Source organism: Harpia harpyja, chromosome 4 (assembly GCF_026419915.1).
Source record: "Harpia harpyja isolate bHarHar1 chromosome 4, bHarHar1 primary haplotype, whole genome shotgun sequence".
Classification (NCBI taxonomy): domain Eukaryota; kingdom Metazoa; phylum Chordata; class Aves; order Accipitriformes; family Accipitridae; genus Harpia; species Harpia harpyja.
In genome coordinates this window covers 63,174,645-63,193,963 of record NC_068943.1, presented here as the reverse complement: position 1 = coordinate 63,193,963, position 19,319 = coordinate 63,174,645, and the positions used below count along the sequence as shown (strand labels likewise).

The 19,319-nt window shown below is 39.1% G+C and overlaps 1 protein-coding gene across 19 annotated transcripts in view; it reads right to left on the bottom strand.

Annotated features, from left to right (window-relative positions):
* EYA4 (EYA transcriptional coactivator and phosphatase 4) overlaps window positions 1-19,319 on the bottom strand; it is a 160,717-nt gene that overhangs the window by 56,009 nt on the left and 85,389 nt on the right. The window contains exon 4 of one of the 19 annotated variants that reach the window (XM_052784407.1): window positions 6,164-6,287. The exons of the other annotated variants lie outside the window; for them this stretch is intronic. The gene's annotated coding sequence lies outside the window, so the exon portion shown is untranslated. The remainder of the gene's footprint in view (window positions 1-6,163; window positions 6,288-19,319) is intronic. 19 annotated transcript variants of the gene reach the window in all.

Sequence of the window (19,319 nt, the reverse complement as noted above, 5' to 3'; positions counted from 1 at the left end):
CGTGTTCACTTAGCAGTTTAAGTGTCATGATTTCCTGTTCAAGTACGATCAGCCCACAGATACCTAACGGGCAGTTCTAGCTTAGAAAGTTCACATGTGCTTTTTTTCTTGTTTAGCATGAAAATTACAATAAATTCTTTTCAGATAGGCACATATCATGGCCACAGATGCAAATGCTTCAGCAATATTTCATAAGAAAAATCACTGACTTACCTAGCTAGTGTGTTTAAGAAGTATCCATCTTAAGCACTTTTCATACTCAAATGAAATCAGATTATCTTAATCGAATCAGATTTTCTTAATCAGACAACTAACTCCACTGATTTTCATTTGCTTGGCAAAGAACATAAACAATCAAACTTTGTAAAAGGAATAGTTTTTGTTCCATACCTTCATACCAAAGGTATGAAACCTTTTGTGCAGAAAAGTATTTTATTCAGCTTGTATTAGTTTTCCATAGTAAATGGCATCCCCAGTCCACAGACACGGCAAGTTAATTAACTAATACTATTTTAAAAGTAGTGCATTTACAAATAGACATTTTCTCTGCATGAGTGAAAGACATCTTGCATTTATTGGTAGTCTATTAAGGATAAAAGGGATATCCAAACCAATAAAAAGTTTCACAAAACCATGTGTATACATTACACTTATCCTGGGTGCTCTTTCCCGTGTGAACAAGTAAGGGGATTATTTTAATATATCCCTATGTGATTTATTTATTGAAGTGTACGTTACCTTCTGTGTAACAGATGTCATTCAATTCACCTTTCTGGATGCGTTTAGTGTACCTTTAGCCTAAAAAATTCTCAGGAAGATGTAACAGACCTACTAAAATCTTACAGTTTCAGTCAATGGAAGATTCAGGAAAAATGCTTAATAAAATGGATGAAATAATTCCAACATCTTGAATTCATTTTGTCAAACTAAATGTTTATCAGAGTCCTGCTTTCACTGACTTAATCAGAAGCAGGTTTGGGTTCAGTATGTGTTTTCCTGCACTAAAAAAAGTAAAAAAGAGTGATCTCCAAAGGACCAATTAATACTTCTAAGTTTATGCAGTTATTTATTAAAGACTGTTTTCTAGTAAATGCGGTGTTTCGATTTAGACAGAATAAAGCCTATTGTTAGACCTGCTTAAAAACTACATCGTACAACTTTATTTTCCATTTTTTGTTTCTCTGCCAGGCAAGTAACTGTTTGAGCTTTAGTCTTCCCCCGCTTGCATTGTCTCAGACTACTTTTTAGAGTAATTAAGTAAAATGCTAAATTGATCAAAAGATGAATTTTGAGAGGAAACAGATTACTTGGTAAGAAGATGTTTTAATTTTCTGTTGACTCTTTGTTTGAAGAACGTTAGTGTGATTCCAAGCTCCTAAGTGAAAACCTGAAATCTGGCAAGACGGGCTTGTCTTTTATTCTGCTTTGGCTACGCTTTAAGTCTTTGAAAATTGGTATTTGCACATGCTTAGTGGATCATTTTAGAGGCTTACTGGAAAAGTCTCTAAAACATCCCATTTCACGGAACAGTCTCCCGGATCCCAGTGGGCTTTAACTCCAACCTGCATGTGGACAATCCTACCAAACTGCAGCAGGCTTGTATCAAAAAGATGGCTATGCCTGATTCCTGGGCCTTCCACATTAGAGCGCATTTTGTTCCCTGTCTTGAAGTGACATCTTTTCAAAGGTTAACCTATGTTCAGAAGCGGGTTAAGGAACAGCATCCAAAGAGAGAAATTCACCCGCCCCACCCCCCCCCGTCTTTACAAAAGCAGCTGAACAGAACTTGTGATGCACCCCAGACCACCGAAGCGCACAGCCCAGCACCATAACCCAGCCTTGCATAGGCAGGTTTAAGTATGGCTAATTATGATTGCCCAATCTGACAACTGCATCACTGTATTTCTATATAGCTTTTGCTTGTATTATTTTAAAGGTAAAAAGCTCAAGCCTTGCTTCTAGGATTGTGTTTTTAAAAGACCTGCTTTTTTTTTTCTTTCATTACAATCACGTACCTATTTGTGCACTGCTTTTCTTCAGCAGAATTAAAATCTATTTCCAAAAAGTCTGGGTTGTTACAACTCTGTTATCCATTTGCCTTTCCAATTAAACTATTATAAACGTGGACAAAGAGCTGGGTCCTTCCACAACTTGAAACTCTATTGATTATTCATGAATTCTACAAGTAGATCATATTTAGATAATTTTCTTCTTTAAAGAGATCATGTTTTAAAATACAAACTTTTTGCTACATAATCTACTTTTACTATATTTCAAACTTTTTTACTAACAAGATTGAAAATATGAAATCATTCATCACAGATTTATAAAAGAATAAATATTCAAATGTAAGAACAAAGTACTTCAAATCCTAGCCTAGCCAGAACATTTTACAAATACTAATTCCTCACTGTGCAGAAATAGCAACAAATCCAAAATAAAAGAGAATTGAAAGAAGGACTAGCTAAAGGCTATTTAAAATTGAATAATTTCATTTAGTTTATAAGTTAATTAGAACCAAAATTTTTAAAAGGGCTTTAAAAGATTTTTCTTTTAAAAATTCTTTGATAGGAAATTCTCTATATAATTTTCTTTAGCAGAATCTTTGCTAAACTTCACTGTGGCAAAAATCCACATTATCTGGGGGTGTTTTGGTTAGCTTCCCCCCTGCTTCTCTCACATCTCTCCTGTTGTAACCCCAGTTCTTACATATCCCAAACTTTCTCACAGAAACCCGGAGCCTTGTCCAATTAAGATGTCGGCTACCTCGAAGCTTCTGAAATTAAACAAACAGGGAATTTCCCTTTATTTAAAATTAACTTTTAGAGCAATATGAAAGCTGGGTAACAGAGCTGTTCAGACTCAGCTGAATCTCTTTCCTACTGCTGTCAGCTCAGCTCGCTGACCAACTACACAGTTTTAAGGACAAGTGGGGTGGGGTTTTTTCCACTTCCCATAGAAATTTTTTTAGCCAGATCTTTCAGCCATGTTCTGAACATCACTAGCGAGCCCACCCCTCTTCCATATGCAGTCTGAACTAGCTCATACAAGCCTTTCACTCTGACAAAAAAAATTAGAATGGATGCACATATACAAATGTCATTAGTCCAATAAAATCTACAGAAAATCTGCAACAGTTTAAAACAATCAATAACAATAGATACATCATATTTATAGAGGGTTTTTCCAGGTTTCTTTTTTTTTTGAAAACTGTATTTTACACAGTACATTCACAGTGAGGCCAGGGATTTTTCATGTTTACTTGCACCTACACAAACTGTAAATAATGCAATTAAAAAGAAGTTACACTAACCTGTTAACAGTCTCCAAAGACTACAGTGGGCAGTAAGAAAGAAGGTGGAGAGAGAGGGATTCTGAATGATGAACAGGTTTCCAGGGAATATACACATGCATACAACTACATGTACACTAACACCCAGCTACATACAAACTTTTAAGAATTCTTTGGTGCTAAATATCCACACATACCTGTGTATAAGGGTATAAATACACAACAAAAAATTTTTCAACATCTTTCCACCAAAGACTTCCACAAAGTGCAACACAACACACAGCCTAAGAACACTCCTCAAATTAGTCACATTTCCAATCATTACACTAACCCTAAAATACAGGTTAATAATGTTTTCTTTTCCAGGTGCTCTTACGCTGTGTATGGCAGCCTTTGTCTTTTTTTTGCCACTGTAAAAGGTAATGAACAAACAGCAAAACTGATGAAATAAATTTGCTCCATTGAGATGACTGCCCCTCATTTTTTCCCAGGCTCATCAGCCCTCCTGTATATCTTCTCAAGCTTAATAGATGGCCAAAATAGCAGATCTTTTGCTATTTTAAGCACAATCTCGCAAAAGCATGCCCCTCCATCATGCAAGTTCTGGGAGGTTGCCAGATTGTTAAAAACAAATAATACTGCTGGACACTAGCAAGACCTCCTTTCCACTCTCCTTGAGGCCTCATTTCTTAACTTGTAAAGTGATCTGATACAGTGCTAAGAAGCAGTAAAAAATGTCATGTTATAGGGATAAAACCAGCAAATGCTCTTCAGAGTTTTGTTTTATTACTTTTTTTTTTTTTAACAATCCAGAAAACAAGTGCTAAACTTTTTGCAGCCATTTGGGGATGGAAGGTGGATTCTAGCTGTATAATTTCTATTTCTAATTGTTTTGTAAGTAGGGTGTCAACTTTCATATTAAAAAAGTAAGAGAAAGAAGCAAAACTAATGCCACATTGGTATTCCAAAAAAAATACTTCTCTGTCAATCTATAACCAATGTCATGTCAGATAGAGGGTATCAAAGGGAGGGCACCTTAGTGAAACAAAGAATTAAAACATTAGAGCTTTTCTACCATGTTAAAAAATACCACATAGGCAAAAAATAATAAAAATATCATGAGGTTCAGCTTTGTAGAACTCTAAGTGTACAGTAAGGACTGTAGTGGACTCCTAATGAACATGGATGATTCTTTACAAGCTTAAATATCACCATGCAGCTTCGCAGCACAGGAGTTCAAGCTCACAGGGAAATAACCTCTACTCAGGGACTGTAATAACCACACTGTGGAGAGGGTCCTTCTAGTACAAAGAGACAATAATTTGAGGAAAACTCAAACCTGCCTGATTTTGTTTAATAGCCTTTTTGATCTCAACAATGCTGCTTATCTTCCAGAGGATGGGACTCCTTAGGTGATCCTTCGGGGCATAAAGTGGCACTGGTTGTGATTGTACCTCAGTTTCTCTTTCATGGCTATTGTCCTTCTCTTGGCTATTCAAGCTCTAATTCCAGCAGAAAAAACCCTCATGCAGACGGTATTACTTTACAGGGGCTGTCTGACAGGCAGCCAGTGTCAGTGCTTGGGATGCACTTGGTGCAGAGGGCTCAGCTGAGAACGCGGGCAAGCAGGTTCGGTGACAAAGGCCAGCATTGTAGTGTGCCTCCTTGCGCCATTCACAGCTAGAGAAAAAGGACATTTCTTTCACTGCAGCTTCTTCCCCAGCCCCCCTTCCCATTTCCCCAGATAAACTTTTGCTATCACCCTCCCTTTTTGACCCTGTGCCACCTTGAGATTCTCTGTGCTTCCTCACAACTAGGTGTCAGATATTTTTTGTCTTCATTAAATCTATGCTTCCCGCTTCTCTCACCGCATGAGCAAATGCCAAAGGCCATAGCTTTTGTTAATCTAGCATACAGCTATTGCTATAGTAATAAGCAGATATTGTTTTACTGACAGGGATATATGGATTTCTTCTTTGTGGGCCTAGTGAGAAAATATGACTAAATACTGTGAAGAATAATTGCTTACAAATTCAAGTTTATTTTTGCTGGAAAAGAAATACTGACATTTTCTTTTCTTGCCTGAGGAATAAAACAAAGGTGAAAAGTTTAGGTTTGCTCTGGTGATGACTAAACACAGCAATGAATTTAGAAGGCTTGGATTGTCATGTTGTATAATTGCTGAAAACTATTATTTGCTTACAAGTCAGTAACTGTATGGTTTCCCTGGTTTCTGATTCACTGAGACATTTTATTTCAGTTTAATGTCATTTAATGTGTTTCCAGAAAACCACAGAAACTGTCTATTCTAGTGCAGTTCAGTTGGCCACAAATCCACATTACATTATTATTTCACTGCTTTCTGACTTTTATTGGGAATGAATGTCAATTCCCTGACATAATTAAAAGACAATGTAAAATTAATTTGGATTTCCACACTGATGGATAAAGCATCGAATAATTTCTAGGAGCCATTTCTGGACTCTCCTGTTGGATACATAGTCCATTTGTGCAGAGCCAACAAGTATTAAAATGAATAGATAAAAATCAAGACAAATCAGGGCAAGACACAACCATATTAAATTATTTACCTCAGCATAAACTTCCAGCTCACCCTCTCTATGCTCAGGACATTTATTCAGTTACAAAACACAGGTCTATACTAGCAAAATGGGCAGGCTGTCACAGAAAAGGTACATAATGGGAAGCCTCTTTTTCTGTATGGATCCCCTTCCACCTCATCTCCCCACCCTGCAGTTTGGGATCGGTTTGATTTGACGAAGGCAAATGACAGTTTTATATGGGAAACTATTATATTCTGATGTAATAAACTGATGCACACTCAAAAAGCAAAGCTACACAGAGCAATACCTTCTGGCCAGCTGGATCCCAGCCTTTGAGATCTCTTTCCTGGGCTATCCAAATGTGACAACCACAGGTTTGATGTGATAGGATTTTAGCTCAGGGTCCACGCTCCAGGCACTGGAGGAAGTATCTGGAAAGAGGTAATGTGGTGTCTGAACAGGTATTTCCCATCTTATCAAAGAAAAAGGCAGCTGGTTGGACAGGAGCCAGACAGAGAACATCTAAACTAACAAGCAGCGAGGACCGGGGACTGATGGAATAGCAGAGAGAGCAGTAGGGAGCTCGGTTCTCTTAGTCCATGTACAGGCTGGCCCATCGCGAACCTGGGCTGTAGCGGAGCGTGCCCGTGCCTAGCACAGCCCCAACAGCACCAATGATCCCATGCCACAGCTCGGGCTCAGGCAGGCGCATGTTCCACGCACTGCCGCAAGCTTGGCCACGCAGCCCGCAGGCTGCGTCACACGGTTCCCAGTCCAGGTGTGAACAGAAAATACATGAAGGTACACAGGAGGTTAAACTCAATGTTTAACCCGCTACTTAAAAAAAAGTGGCAAAAATAGGTTTTGAAGTCATTATGTGAGCATTTAAATAAATCAAAAGCGATAATGACACTGCGGTTCCACAGGGAGCTGTCAAGTATCCAACTTACATGAAATACAGACTACTGGTTTACAGATACATAGGAGCTAAATGCAAGTCTTTGGATCACAGGGCCACATTTTCAAAGAGTAGTTCACCCAACAGCTCCCATTTCCACTTCTGATCACTTCCAGATGTGATTGGCACTTGCAAATTCTGTGGTTCTTACAACATGATGAGCTGTGTCATAAACAAATAACAAACACTTCTGTGGAGATGGCTGAAATGCAAACAGCAAGCCTTCACTCCTATGCCATAACTTCTGCAGAACAACTGCTCAGAGTCCCATCTGAAAAATCTGCTGGTCCTTTCTGCATCTCTGACAGGTGACCTGGTGGGAGGTAAGGAACAGGTAACAAACCCAATGACTGGGGAATCTCACTAAGTCTTTCTTTGGTGTTTTTAAGTGTAATTTGAGCAACTAAGCCTATTTCCCATATATACAGAGGATCGTGGAGAGGATCAGCACTGCCAATTACTAGCCTGTTGCTAATCTGTCTTTTGTAAGACATAGCCTTCAAAGCTGCACCACTTACTGCACAGAATTTCAAAACATCTCAGGGAAAACACAAGGCAGTGCTCCTCATGGCATCACAGCCATGATTTTAAGTGGAACGAGGAGAGGAGTTTTGAAAGGGTTGTTTGAAGCCCTGATTTCCTATGGACAGTGAATAGGGAATGCTTTAGCACCTTTGCTCTTTAATGAGAGGAAATGCCCACTTCCAAACCACATGTTAATGGCAGATTGAGATTGAAAGAAGCATCAAAATACCGAAGGTCCTCCAAATCCCTGGTACTCACCCACATATGAGAAAGAGGAATTTCTAGGGATAACTTCATCACTATGTTATCTTCCAACTACCTTTTTTGGAGAGAAAGTGATATAATTCCTCATACCCTTTCCTAGGGTGCTGGAGAACTGCTTTTGCGATGGGGTAGCTCTTCCATTTAGATCTGATGTAACTCTGAAATACCTTGCATTCTGAGCTTGTCTGTGCAGTAGCTGGAGGTACGCTTTCAGCAAGGGGGCATATGCTTCCTTGCCTTGACCTGTTGCATAAACACCACCACCAGTGAAGATGGGACAGCTGGGATGCCTAGGTCCAGATATTGGCACCTGATCCATATCTACATTATTAATTGAAATACAGTACTAACAGTATTAATTGCAATATAATCATGTCAGCTTTATTCATACAAGACAATATTTAAGCAAATCTAAAATTGGGAAATCAGGGATGAAAGGCTTGGCATTTTGCTGTTGGCTTCAATGGAGCCTGGACCGCGTGATGTAAGTATGAACTCACATTTTCATAACAAGAGAGCAGAGGGTGGGTTGTGTCTGACTTACCCTGAATCGAAATGTCTGTTATATTTCAAACTAGTTGTTGAAACATGGTTCTTCTTCACCAGGGATTGCCCAAGGGAAAAGAAGCTCATTCAGGTGTGCTGTATTAGAGTGATCATACCTCATTTCAATCTAATTTCTTTAGCCACCAGTACAGGGGCCTTGCAAGAACTTCATCCACCTCCAGAAAGGATGAGCTATGATGACAGACTGGGTAGAATACAGGAGTTGCCAAAAACTTGTGTTTTCATGCTCCATTCAAGCTTCATGTTTTAATGCAAACATTCTGAATCTTCTCTGTTTTGTTTTGGGTTTTTTTAAATATAAAATACAGAGAGTTACTGGCAAGCAGTCTTAACATGGGAAACATTAACGCATCTCACTTTTAACAGTGAAGTTCGCCTTAAAAGTTAAACCTGATCTGAACCTTGGCTCCCAAGACAAATATTCTGCAGTTTACCTCATGTGGAGCACATTATGTTTGGCTCCAAAACAGTTTGTGTCAAAAGCAATTATTTCTGTTCTCTAATCGCAGTCACAACAATGAGCTAGGTTTAGAATATAAAATAAATATATGCAACTTTCTGACTGCCTGGTGCTTTAACTGCTTCAGCATCTGATCATTCCTGTTAAGTCCAGGAGACTTTATTACCTGTACACCTGAAAGAACAGGGAGATATTGCATTCACTTTTAGTAACTAATTACATTCAAAACAATTTCTATTATTCTGAGCAAGAGAGAGAATGATGCCCTGATAACTGTACTCATGCTGGCTGCCATTTACAACCGATACCAAATGATTACCTTTCATTTTGCTTCGCTGTTTGATTTCCCCAAGTCATTTTATAATTTGAGACTTAAAGCATACACACAGTTTTTACATACCTTTTTAATTTGGGGTGAAGTAGGTGATTTTTCTAAGAGTCAATAAATATGTGTCGCTGAGGACTCTGGGGCACAATCCCCCTCCCCCCAAATTATCCCCTTGAGCCACAGGAAGGGGCAGGTACCAGCTGCAAATGTGTAACACCTCCAGTTCCAGCTCAGCCTGCACGCCGGTCTGGCAGCCGGCCGGGGGGATACCCGCCTGCCCGGGCAGAGCCACGGGGCCGGGGCACGGGCAGAGCCACGGCTCCAGCCCCACGCGGCAGCACTGGAAACCAGCCTGTCCAGTGGCAGCTGTCCTTTATAGCTCCCTCTGCTAAAAGCCCGGCTTACACCAAATGGTTCGACCTCACTATGACTTCTGACGTACCACCTAGACTTTAAAAATCATTAAATATCCACTTCTGTCCAAGTCCAAGTCCTGAGGAAAAAGCAGGGTGGGAGGAAACAAACCCTACAGTGTTGTTGGTTTTTAAGTTCACGCACATCTATATTGCAGGCTTAAGACTGTAACTTGACTGCATTTAGCACAGGTTTCCCAGTGGTTAAGAACCTGGTTTGTTAGACAGGGCACTAGGGCAGAGATGTTAATAAAGCCATGATTGCTTTTTATAATTCAATTATTTCTGTTTCTCAGCAAATTTTAAAATATTACTGTTGTGAAACATGGTATAATAATGAAACACTAAGGGAGACGAATATGCTTCTCTAGTACTATTTTGAGAAAGTCATGAAAAGCACTGCATCTTTGAGAGCACAGAGGTTTTTTTTCTGTTTAATTTAATCTACATAATTAGAAGGAAAATAAGACATAAGCCTGAAATAACAGAGGAATAAAACATGATCTTATGTCTAGTCACCTGCCAATTACTTCTGCACCGAAAAGCAAATAAAATCCTCAAAACCCTTAAAAATTAAAGTGACAGAGATTCAGTTGTAAATTGAAACAGAATTAAAACGAAATTCCCCAAACAGGATGTTCTCCCTCTCTGCCCTCTTCTGTGCTCACGCCACACAATAAATAATTCTGCTAAAAAGTCGATCCGTGGAATTGCTTTATTTATTTGGGCACTGCATATGCCTTTCTCCATAGATCTGCCAAACATACCTTCCCACAGATTTGCTGCTTCAGTCCTGGGCCTCTCTTAAATGGCAGACAAGAATCCCCTATGAATTAGATTGAGACCATCATACTCATTTTCACATTTAACCAAACCCAGATTTGAACTTAGGTTTTCAAAGGTGGACGGCTAGTGGAAGGCAAGTATATTTCATGCTTCTAGGGGAGGTAAAGTTACCTCTACTCTACAAATGACATAAAGTAATTCCCAAAGAAATTTGACAATAACACAGACTGAGATCACAGTAAATTATATCACTTGGCAGCTAAACTGGAGAACTAAGTCCAGAATTGCCAACAAAACTCAAGACACACGTTTGGATATATGGAAAGCTTTGTGATTTCTAACAGAAAGGAGCCTGCACAGGCATCTTATAAGACCCATAAAGAACCTTATCAGCTGGAAAGGAGTGTGTAAATTCTGAGGATCAGATGAAAGTTTTTTGCTTTTTTTTTTTTTTAAATAAAAGCATTCAAAAGGAGAAGATAGAACAGACAGACCATCTGCAATGTAACCACATAAAAGACCCCTGGGCAAATCCAAACCCATTAGCAGAAGTGCTTGACAAATCTGCCAAAGAGCCAGATGCTGCTTATGGAGGAGTCTCTTTCCCTACTTGTCATCTGGATCCTCTGACTTCTGTTCCCGGAGGAGGACAACAATGACTCGTGCTCAAAGCTGTGCATGGAGAGAGCTGAGGCACAGACTCACTCTCTGATAAGGCTACTTTAACATATAGAGAGGAGAACAAGTCTGAAATATTAAAACAGTTTTAACACACATGTGCGCAATGTGTGGAAGATGCAGATGTTAGAAAACAGAAAGCAAACTTGCAATTAGTTTATTTGCATGTGGACTCTTTTTATATGGATTTTTTTGATTCATTCTATTCTTGCTTGCTACATTTTTTTTTCCTAATGACTGATCAGGATCTAGTAGGATGGCAAAGAGGTGATTTTTGGCATGTTAAATACTAGCACAGCATACTAACTGCATGGTGTTATTTAAATGCTTACTGACTGAATAGACTGACTGATGGTATTTAAAATGTGTCTGAATAGGTTGTGAAATTTCTAGCCAGGAACTTGCACTTAAAAATATTTGAGGAAAAAAGTGATTCATTTAAAAAGTAACCTGTACCAATCTCAGAATAGGGGATTTGGATCTAAATGGCCAGTTGTTTTAATGTCTGCATTCTTCTAGGAATCTATTCAACTGGATTTGAAGTGCAAAGTAGGTGGAACCAAATACTTTTACTATTCAGACTCACCAATGGTAAAATACATTTGGAGTATCCAAGAGGTCAAAGAAGCTGGAACAGAGTCTGAATTAGTTCTCCTGTGTAGTGCTGTAATGTGATATGACAGAGCAAAAAATAGACCAAGGGAGAAAGAAAGAAAGAAACAGAGCTCCTTCTCATTGTGATTATATGTGCTGCACTTGAAGAACCAACACTGTCATTTTATGGCTCAAAATCCAGTTCAATTTTAGGGCAAGGCTCTAAGAAACTACTGGACTAAGTAAAAACACTTGCAGGTATAATCTTAGGTTATCTTCTTTTACTCCAAAGTAGTATCTACCCTATCCAAGACATTCCTGAAGGTTCAAAAATATTAAATTCTGATTGCTACATTAATGAATACAGAAATACATGCACTCCTTTTCCCTCTCTCTGAAATTCAGGAAGACTAGGTGTACCAAAAAGTACCATGACTTAGCAGATCAACAGGTTCAGTATAAACTAGTCAAAATGGGGATGGGTGTGTAGGGAGGAAGAACAGAGAGGGAAAGAGAAGTATAATGAATGATTGTCTTTTAAAGGTCAATCACTTGGCCCTTGCCCATCCACTTTGCAGAGCAGCAATATACTCACACAGAAATTAATTTCAGCCAGCCCAGTGACTGCCAGACTGACATCTTGGAACTGCTGGCAGTCCAAGGGCACTTCTCAGTGAGCTAACAAATGCTGGCTGGTCTAGAATGCAGCATGAAGAACAGACCTAAAAGTGAACTTAAATACTATCTATCTACGCAACCGGTTATAGCTCAGGTTGTATGTTGGGCTACCAGTGCCCACACCACAATCTGACAGAGGTAAGCTGTGTCACAGGCAGGCAGGGAGGACACTGTCCCACTCACCCACACTGGTATCCGATCCATCCAAAACAGATGAGTAACAACCAAGGGCACGCTAAGCCCTGGGATGGCTTCGGTCCTGCTCCCTCCATACAGCAGCTCCAGCCAGAGGAAGTGGATGGAGGAGAGTGACAATAGTCTTGCAAATGGGCTCCAAATTACATTTAACTGCTGCCATCAGCATATATGTTATATTGTGCCATCTGTTTATCCAGTAGTAAAGGCAGTGGAACATATATTATCGTTTAAGCCTGGTGTAAAAATAGCTGCTGTAGTTGCCCGAGTTATGCTGTGCAACAGCACCCACGTATAAAAGGGATGATAAAGGGGATGGGAGATACCGGTGGAAGAACGGCACCGTGCGCTGTACCTGTGCTCCTAACAAGTTGTTCTGAAATGCTGACTAATGGATTACATTGATTATTTCAATGTGCTTTCAAGAATCTTTGATTATAATATTCATGTTAAATTGTCTGTACATTTTTGCTTACAGGTTGCCATTTCTGGTTGAAAGTTATTACTGTGAGGAAGTTGGTTTTAGTGTGCTTCTTATATATGAAATTTTGGAAATTTTTGTTGTGTTCTTTTCAGTTCCTCAGTAGTCTCTTTCCTGTTTTTAGTTATTGGGGGTTGGTACTGAACTGCTGTTAATACTTAATTATTGACACAGCTCCAGAGCTTCATTTTTGCAAGCTTTTCCCAGACCTTATAAAGTGCACTAACATGCATTTAGGTTGAAGGGCACTCACCATCCCATCGCCTATGATGGCAGAATATATGTAACAGTAATTCAGCATGTGTGAGGGTGGTTTTATGGCTGGGGGCTGCTAAATAACTTGCACTCTCGAGCAGGCTCAGAAATCACACGGCACTTTGGAAGTCACGATTATGTCAAAACTGTTAATTATACAAATATATGGTGTGGTTACAGTCCTCCTTACAATTAACCACAAATATTCACATAAGAAAACTTCCTTCTTCTGAAGGACATGCGGAAGAATGAATGACGAGAAGAGTTTAAAACAGAGATGGGTACACAGCAATATCCTGCCAGTCATCACCTTTGTTCATATAATAGTAGTGGGTAAGCTAGTAATTACTCAAGACAATGGAAAATTTTCACATAGATCAGTCTGGGACAGCAAAAGGGACTACATTTATGTGTGCTGATTACAGGATACCCTGGTTCAAATTCCTGCTCCAAGAAATATATAATACTTCTACCAGGTGGAATGGCTTTCGTAACAGCCTAATGTTTAGGGCATTTACTTAACATTTTTAAGACACAAGGCTATATACAGTGAATAAATATATAAAATATCAACTACTATTTAGTGCATATATTTTTGTATTTATTGAGTGAAACCTAGGAAAAAATAAGAAGTCATGAAATATTTTAAGAGTAGGTGGTTCAAGCCATTATTCAATAGGATTTTAACCATTTTGAAAATACACCTATGTCAACAGGAATGACAGCACATTTCTAAGAGGACAGCAAATAAAATAAGTCCTTTAAATTTAGATTAGTACATTCAGCATGCACTTGCACAGTATTTTGTATTATCCACTCTATCTCATAAATAGGACATATTCCTACCAACAGATAACAATAAACTCAGAATTGTTAGAATAGCATGTTTCTCTCTTTCTCAGAGACCTTTATCTCATTTCCAGATGTATTAGATTTTTTTCTATTTTTAAAATAGGTTTTAAACCATTAGTGGTGGTTGGTTCTTGCATTCCAGTAGCACAAATCCATACTAGAAAGCTCTTATCTTTCATAGTACGTGACGTTAGACAAAAAGACTATGTACCTGCACTTGAGGGTAACTCCAATATCTCCAAATTACTTTTACTAACACTGCTGTTAAAATCTTGTTCATTCTATTTTTTTTTTTTTTTAATAAGGTGAGATAAATCTCCAACAAGTGTTCAAAACTTCTTGGGTTTTGTTGCTTTCATTTATTGCAAACTCTGAACCACCATTGATTCAGGTTAATGGAAGTCTTAAGATTGACATGATCTGTCTTGGGATCACACCGACAAATTATTACTAATATAACAGAAAATATGTTATGCCTGATTTTAACAAAAACCCAGGAATTTGTAACAGACTGAAATATAAAAAATACATTAATTTTATTGTTAAAGCCACAGGGATCTGCTAATATAAACCATTCAAATCCTTCCCTGTGATGTCATCAGTTACCATGTGTTTGCACTCTAAATAGATTATCGTAATTTCTGTAAACATATCGTATATATTTTTAGAACTCTTTGGGGGCTTGATCCCGAGCCAACAAAAACCGACGGGCAGACAGTGACCAGCTTCAATTGTCCTTGGGTAATCAGAAGACTGAATTTCTAAAGTTAACGAATGAGAACATCAGCGTACAGCAGGCAGAGAGATACCACACAGACTGCTCTAAAAATAGGAAAGACTGGCGCTGCCTGAAAACTACATGCCTGAAAATACAATGTACATAGCAAGGCAACATAGTCCTTGTAGCAACTGTTGTGCAATTGTCAGGGATGCTGTATGTCATTCAGTTACATGTACATCTCCATAGTCATCTCGCTAACTATGTTATTTTGATTGACTCCAACTGCCTAAGTGGCATGCAGACTAAATATGTGCACCAAACCTTTAATAAGTAACAGATTTGTATAAAACATTCTCTCAACTGCAAGCTAAGCCTGTGTGTCCCAGAATGTAGCCTTTATGAGAAATCTTATTCCACAACGTAGTTATTTTAAAATTGGAAAATTGTGATACTTTTTTGCCAGCCACTGTCTTGACTGAGAAGTCTGGGCTTGATCCTGCCAAACATTTCCCTTAGGTGAAGTGTTTAAAACTATAGTGGCCTCACTGACATGAATGCTATATTCTGACAGACACACTATCCCTCCTGTTGACTGGATTTTTTCTTCCAGTTCCCCAAATTACTTGTGACAATCTTTCAATTTCAACTTCATTTATTCTGTCTTTCCATAGCAAATTTGTGTTGCTGTATCTGTTCCTCTTTATAGTTTGCCCCAAACCTAAGAAATACTAGCAGCTAGTCACAAAGTGTTTTTTCCTGGCTAAAGAATAATCTTATTTTTGCATGTATTCCCTTCTGGAATTGAACAGTTCTGCAGAAAAGGAGAATCTGTAAAATCAAAATAAATGCTTTCAATTGCCTTTGCTCATATTGTGTATCTAGCTGGTCTTCTTGTAATAAATCAGCAGTGCAACAGGTGATTGCCAGTGGAATCTGCATGGTTGCTCAGGAGAAAAGGGATACAGTAAGCTGTCTTCACAGTCAGTAGAAAGAAGATCAGATAAATGGCATCTCAGAAGTGCCTGCTTTACACATCTACTTCAGGGTGAGATGAATCTCACCTTCAGAGTCTAAATCAGAGTCGTCCTCAATATCTCATTTCCTCAAATGAAGCCCATTTATCACTTCATTATGATCTAGAGGTTATTCAGTGGGAGATACAGTGGAGCTACACTGCTCCTGACTCAGAAAAGCATTTAAATTACCCTCTAGCCAAGATAAGCTACATATGGTTCACAGACAACAAACCCTTACCTTCTAAAAAAACTTTTAAGACATGGATGAGAAGAAAATGAGGGAGCATAATCTGGCTAAGCAATACATATGAAAGCTTGGTAGTTTGAGCTTGCCCATTTTTGCTGCACAACCAATACTATTTACTTTTTCTATTATAATTGCTGAAACTTTAAGGATAATTTCCACAGCTATTGCTGGCTTTTCTTGCTTGGCAGCTCAATCGTAAAGCTCCTTTTCACCATGTAACAATAAATATTTGTTGTTCATCTCTTGTACTGCAAAGGAATGGGAAGGTACTGCTGGTCTCACTCTCCTAGGAACTGGTATGCAGAGGGTCAACTGTGTTCAAACAGTCATGGGAAAGGCATGACAGCTTCATCACAGAATCTGTCAGATGCCTGTAAAGCTAGGATTTGGGTTGAGCAGTTAGTTACCATGTTAGATCCAGTAAATATGGACAATAACATGGTATTAAAATAAAGCCAATACCTGACTGAAAGAATCAACCATCATCATCATCATCCTGAGATAAGACTGTGAAGGTGTTGTTGAGGGAATTACAGTGAAAGAAATCTCAGGTGTATTTTACAGTCCAATGCTGAGTATGAAACACTTTTGATGATCTGGTTGTCCAGAATACAATGCAGAAGATACATGTTATTTTCCTTTTCATTTTTGTTAAATACACAGAGGGCCATGGAAACACTGTTCAGTAATGCACTCATGCAGTCTTAGCGTAGCTCAGGTACAGTTAAGTATAGTGAACACCATACTCACAACAGAGCCCCCAAATTGCAGAGGAAACAAACAGTTGAGTGAACTGAATGTGAAAACTGTGGTAGCTCTCACTGACATTCAATACCAACTATTTACTTAATGCATTCATGACAGTAATTGTCTCTGGACATGGACATGTGCTCGACATCCTGACCAATGAAAAACCATGAGTAGGTATCAAAATGAGACCAGTGAGAAAATGTGAAAGCCTATTTCTCATTCAGAGTTTTTAAGAGAGACTTTTAAGATGAAGAAACAGAAACAGGAGTTCATATCTTTAAATCTTACTATGTGGTGCACTTTTAAAGCAGTGTGGGTGTGGAAGAACAGAACAGCAATCATCTGATGAACAGCTGCAATCTATGCTAAGAGCCTCACTGAAACCCATATTAAATTGAAATATCGGAGACCTTTTTTAAACACATAAAAAAACCCCTCTGTGCTTTTTTGGACAGCCTGTTGTTTATCTGGCAACTGTGTCTGTGCATATGATTCAATATTTACCAGTGATCATCATCAGTGAATTTGTAGTTCAGTAATACATAGGAACAAACTTTGCCTAGCTGGTACTAATGCAATAGCTATAATGTCTCTGATTACACTCTTCTTTCAGCATCTGATAAAATTTTAAAAGGGAGGATTTGCTTAAGAGTGGCTTCTTTTCCCTTTCTTTTGCTTTTAGAAACTAAAAAAAAAAAAGTATATAAAGGAAAAGACAAGTCAGGAAGAAGGGATATAGCTTGAGATATTGGATCCACAGGTTTGTAGTAAAAATTATGCAACAAGAATGGAAAGCTTCTTACTCCATAGGGCTTAGCTTTAACTTGTCAATACAAAGATCCATTGCCCTTCTGTGAATACACAAGTAATGTCTTTTAGACGCTACTGTGTATTTTCACAAGTTAATTTGTCAGCTAACTTTCATCCCAAGCTTACAAAGCTCCTTGCCAAAATCCTCAAGTTTTCCCTTCTTCCCCCACAGATACCATCTTCACAATATAAAGATCATGGTTTAAAGAGGGAAAGTATATCAAATATATGGCCATTTTTGTTTGCCCTTCCAGGAAAAAAAGAAACTGTCTCAGCTGTCAGAAAAATCTCCTCATTCTTCTGCAGACTCTTCTATCCTCTGCAGAGGGTAAAAAAGCATGATTTTTTTTTCTTATAATCAGTGGACTTTGAGGAAGCAGCACAAGACCCTGCTAAATTTCCATTTGCAGGGACTTCCTCTCCCTCCCTTCATTTCTCTCCTCCCTATTTCATCTTCCAGCACAGAAAACCCAATATTTGTTGTCAGATCTCAGTTCCTGATCTGACTTTGGTCTCAGAGTGGAATCTCTGTCAGGCCTGGTGGGAAGGGAAAGAGGATTTGGGGGTAGCAGAGATGTGTTTATCAACAGTCTGTTGTTTCAAAGAAAGAGGCTGCCCTGGGACGTGCAGCCAAACTGAACGTGCTGTAGCTGAGTGTGAGCGGGAGTCTGGGACTTGGTATTTTTCATTTTACCAGACTTCAGAACCACGCATATTCTAGTGTTTAACTCATTTCCACAGCAAGGTCTTGGGGTATGAGGCTATAAGTGTAGCTTACAAGTTTTAAGGCAACAAAATGCTCCCTTATTAGAATTAAAATGGCTTATTTGATTATCTGTGTAAAAAGGGAGCTCATTAATAACTGCAAACAAGTTAACCTTCATGCACTGTGCTAGACTTCAGCAATTCTTGTATGACATTAAATTTAATGGAGGAGCTGTTCAGCATACTCAGGATTGGTACCATTTTCAAGTATACCCATCATATAAGAAAATTAAGAGCAACGTATGTTTATAGGCTCTGAACACAGGAACTTCTCTTCCTAAACTCGCTAGTGAATTTGATACAGGGCCAGTGTGCTGGAGTTGTCACCCATGCATGTTACTCCTGTCTCATCCAGACCTACAGTGCGACAGTTGGCAAGTCCCAACCATTTACTGCCTCTGCCTCACACACCAACAGCTCCAGAAAGCGGTAAGCATTTTGCATGACAGGATGGCTATCCAGACTTGCAGGGTGAATTTGATTTTTATTACAAAATTGTGAAGAAAGAATGCCATAATGTCGATACAGCCACAATACCACCATGATTAGGTATAATAACACCTGTCGTGGTTTAACCCCAGCCAGCAACTAAACACCACGCAGCCGCTCACTCACTCCCCCCCACCCAGTGGGATGGGGGAGAAAATCGGGAGAAGAAGCAAAACCCGTGGGTTGAGATAAGAACGGTTTAATAGAACAGAAAAGAAGAAACTAATAATGATAATGATAACACTAATAAAATGACAACAGCAATAATGAAAGGATTGGAATGTACAAATGATACGCAGTGCAATTGCTCACCACCCGCCGACCGACACCCAGCCAGTCCCCCGAGCGGCGAATCCCTGCCCCCCCACTTCCCCGTTTCTGTACTGGATGGGACGTCACATGGTATGGAATACACCGTTGGCCAGTTTGGGTCAGGTGCCCTGGCTGTGTCCTGTGCCAACTTCTTGTGCCCCTCCAGCTTTCTCACTGGCTGGGCATGAGAAGCTGAAAAATCCTTGACATTAGTCTAAACACTACTGAGCAACAACTGAAAACATCAGTGTTATCAACATTCTTCGCTCTGAACTCAAAACATAGCACTGTACCAGCTACTAGGAAGACAGTTAACTCT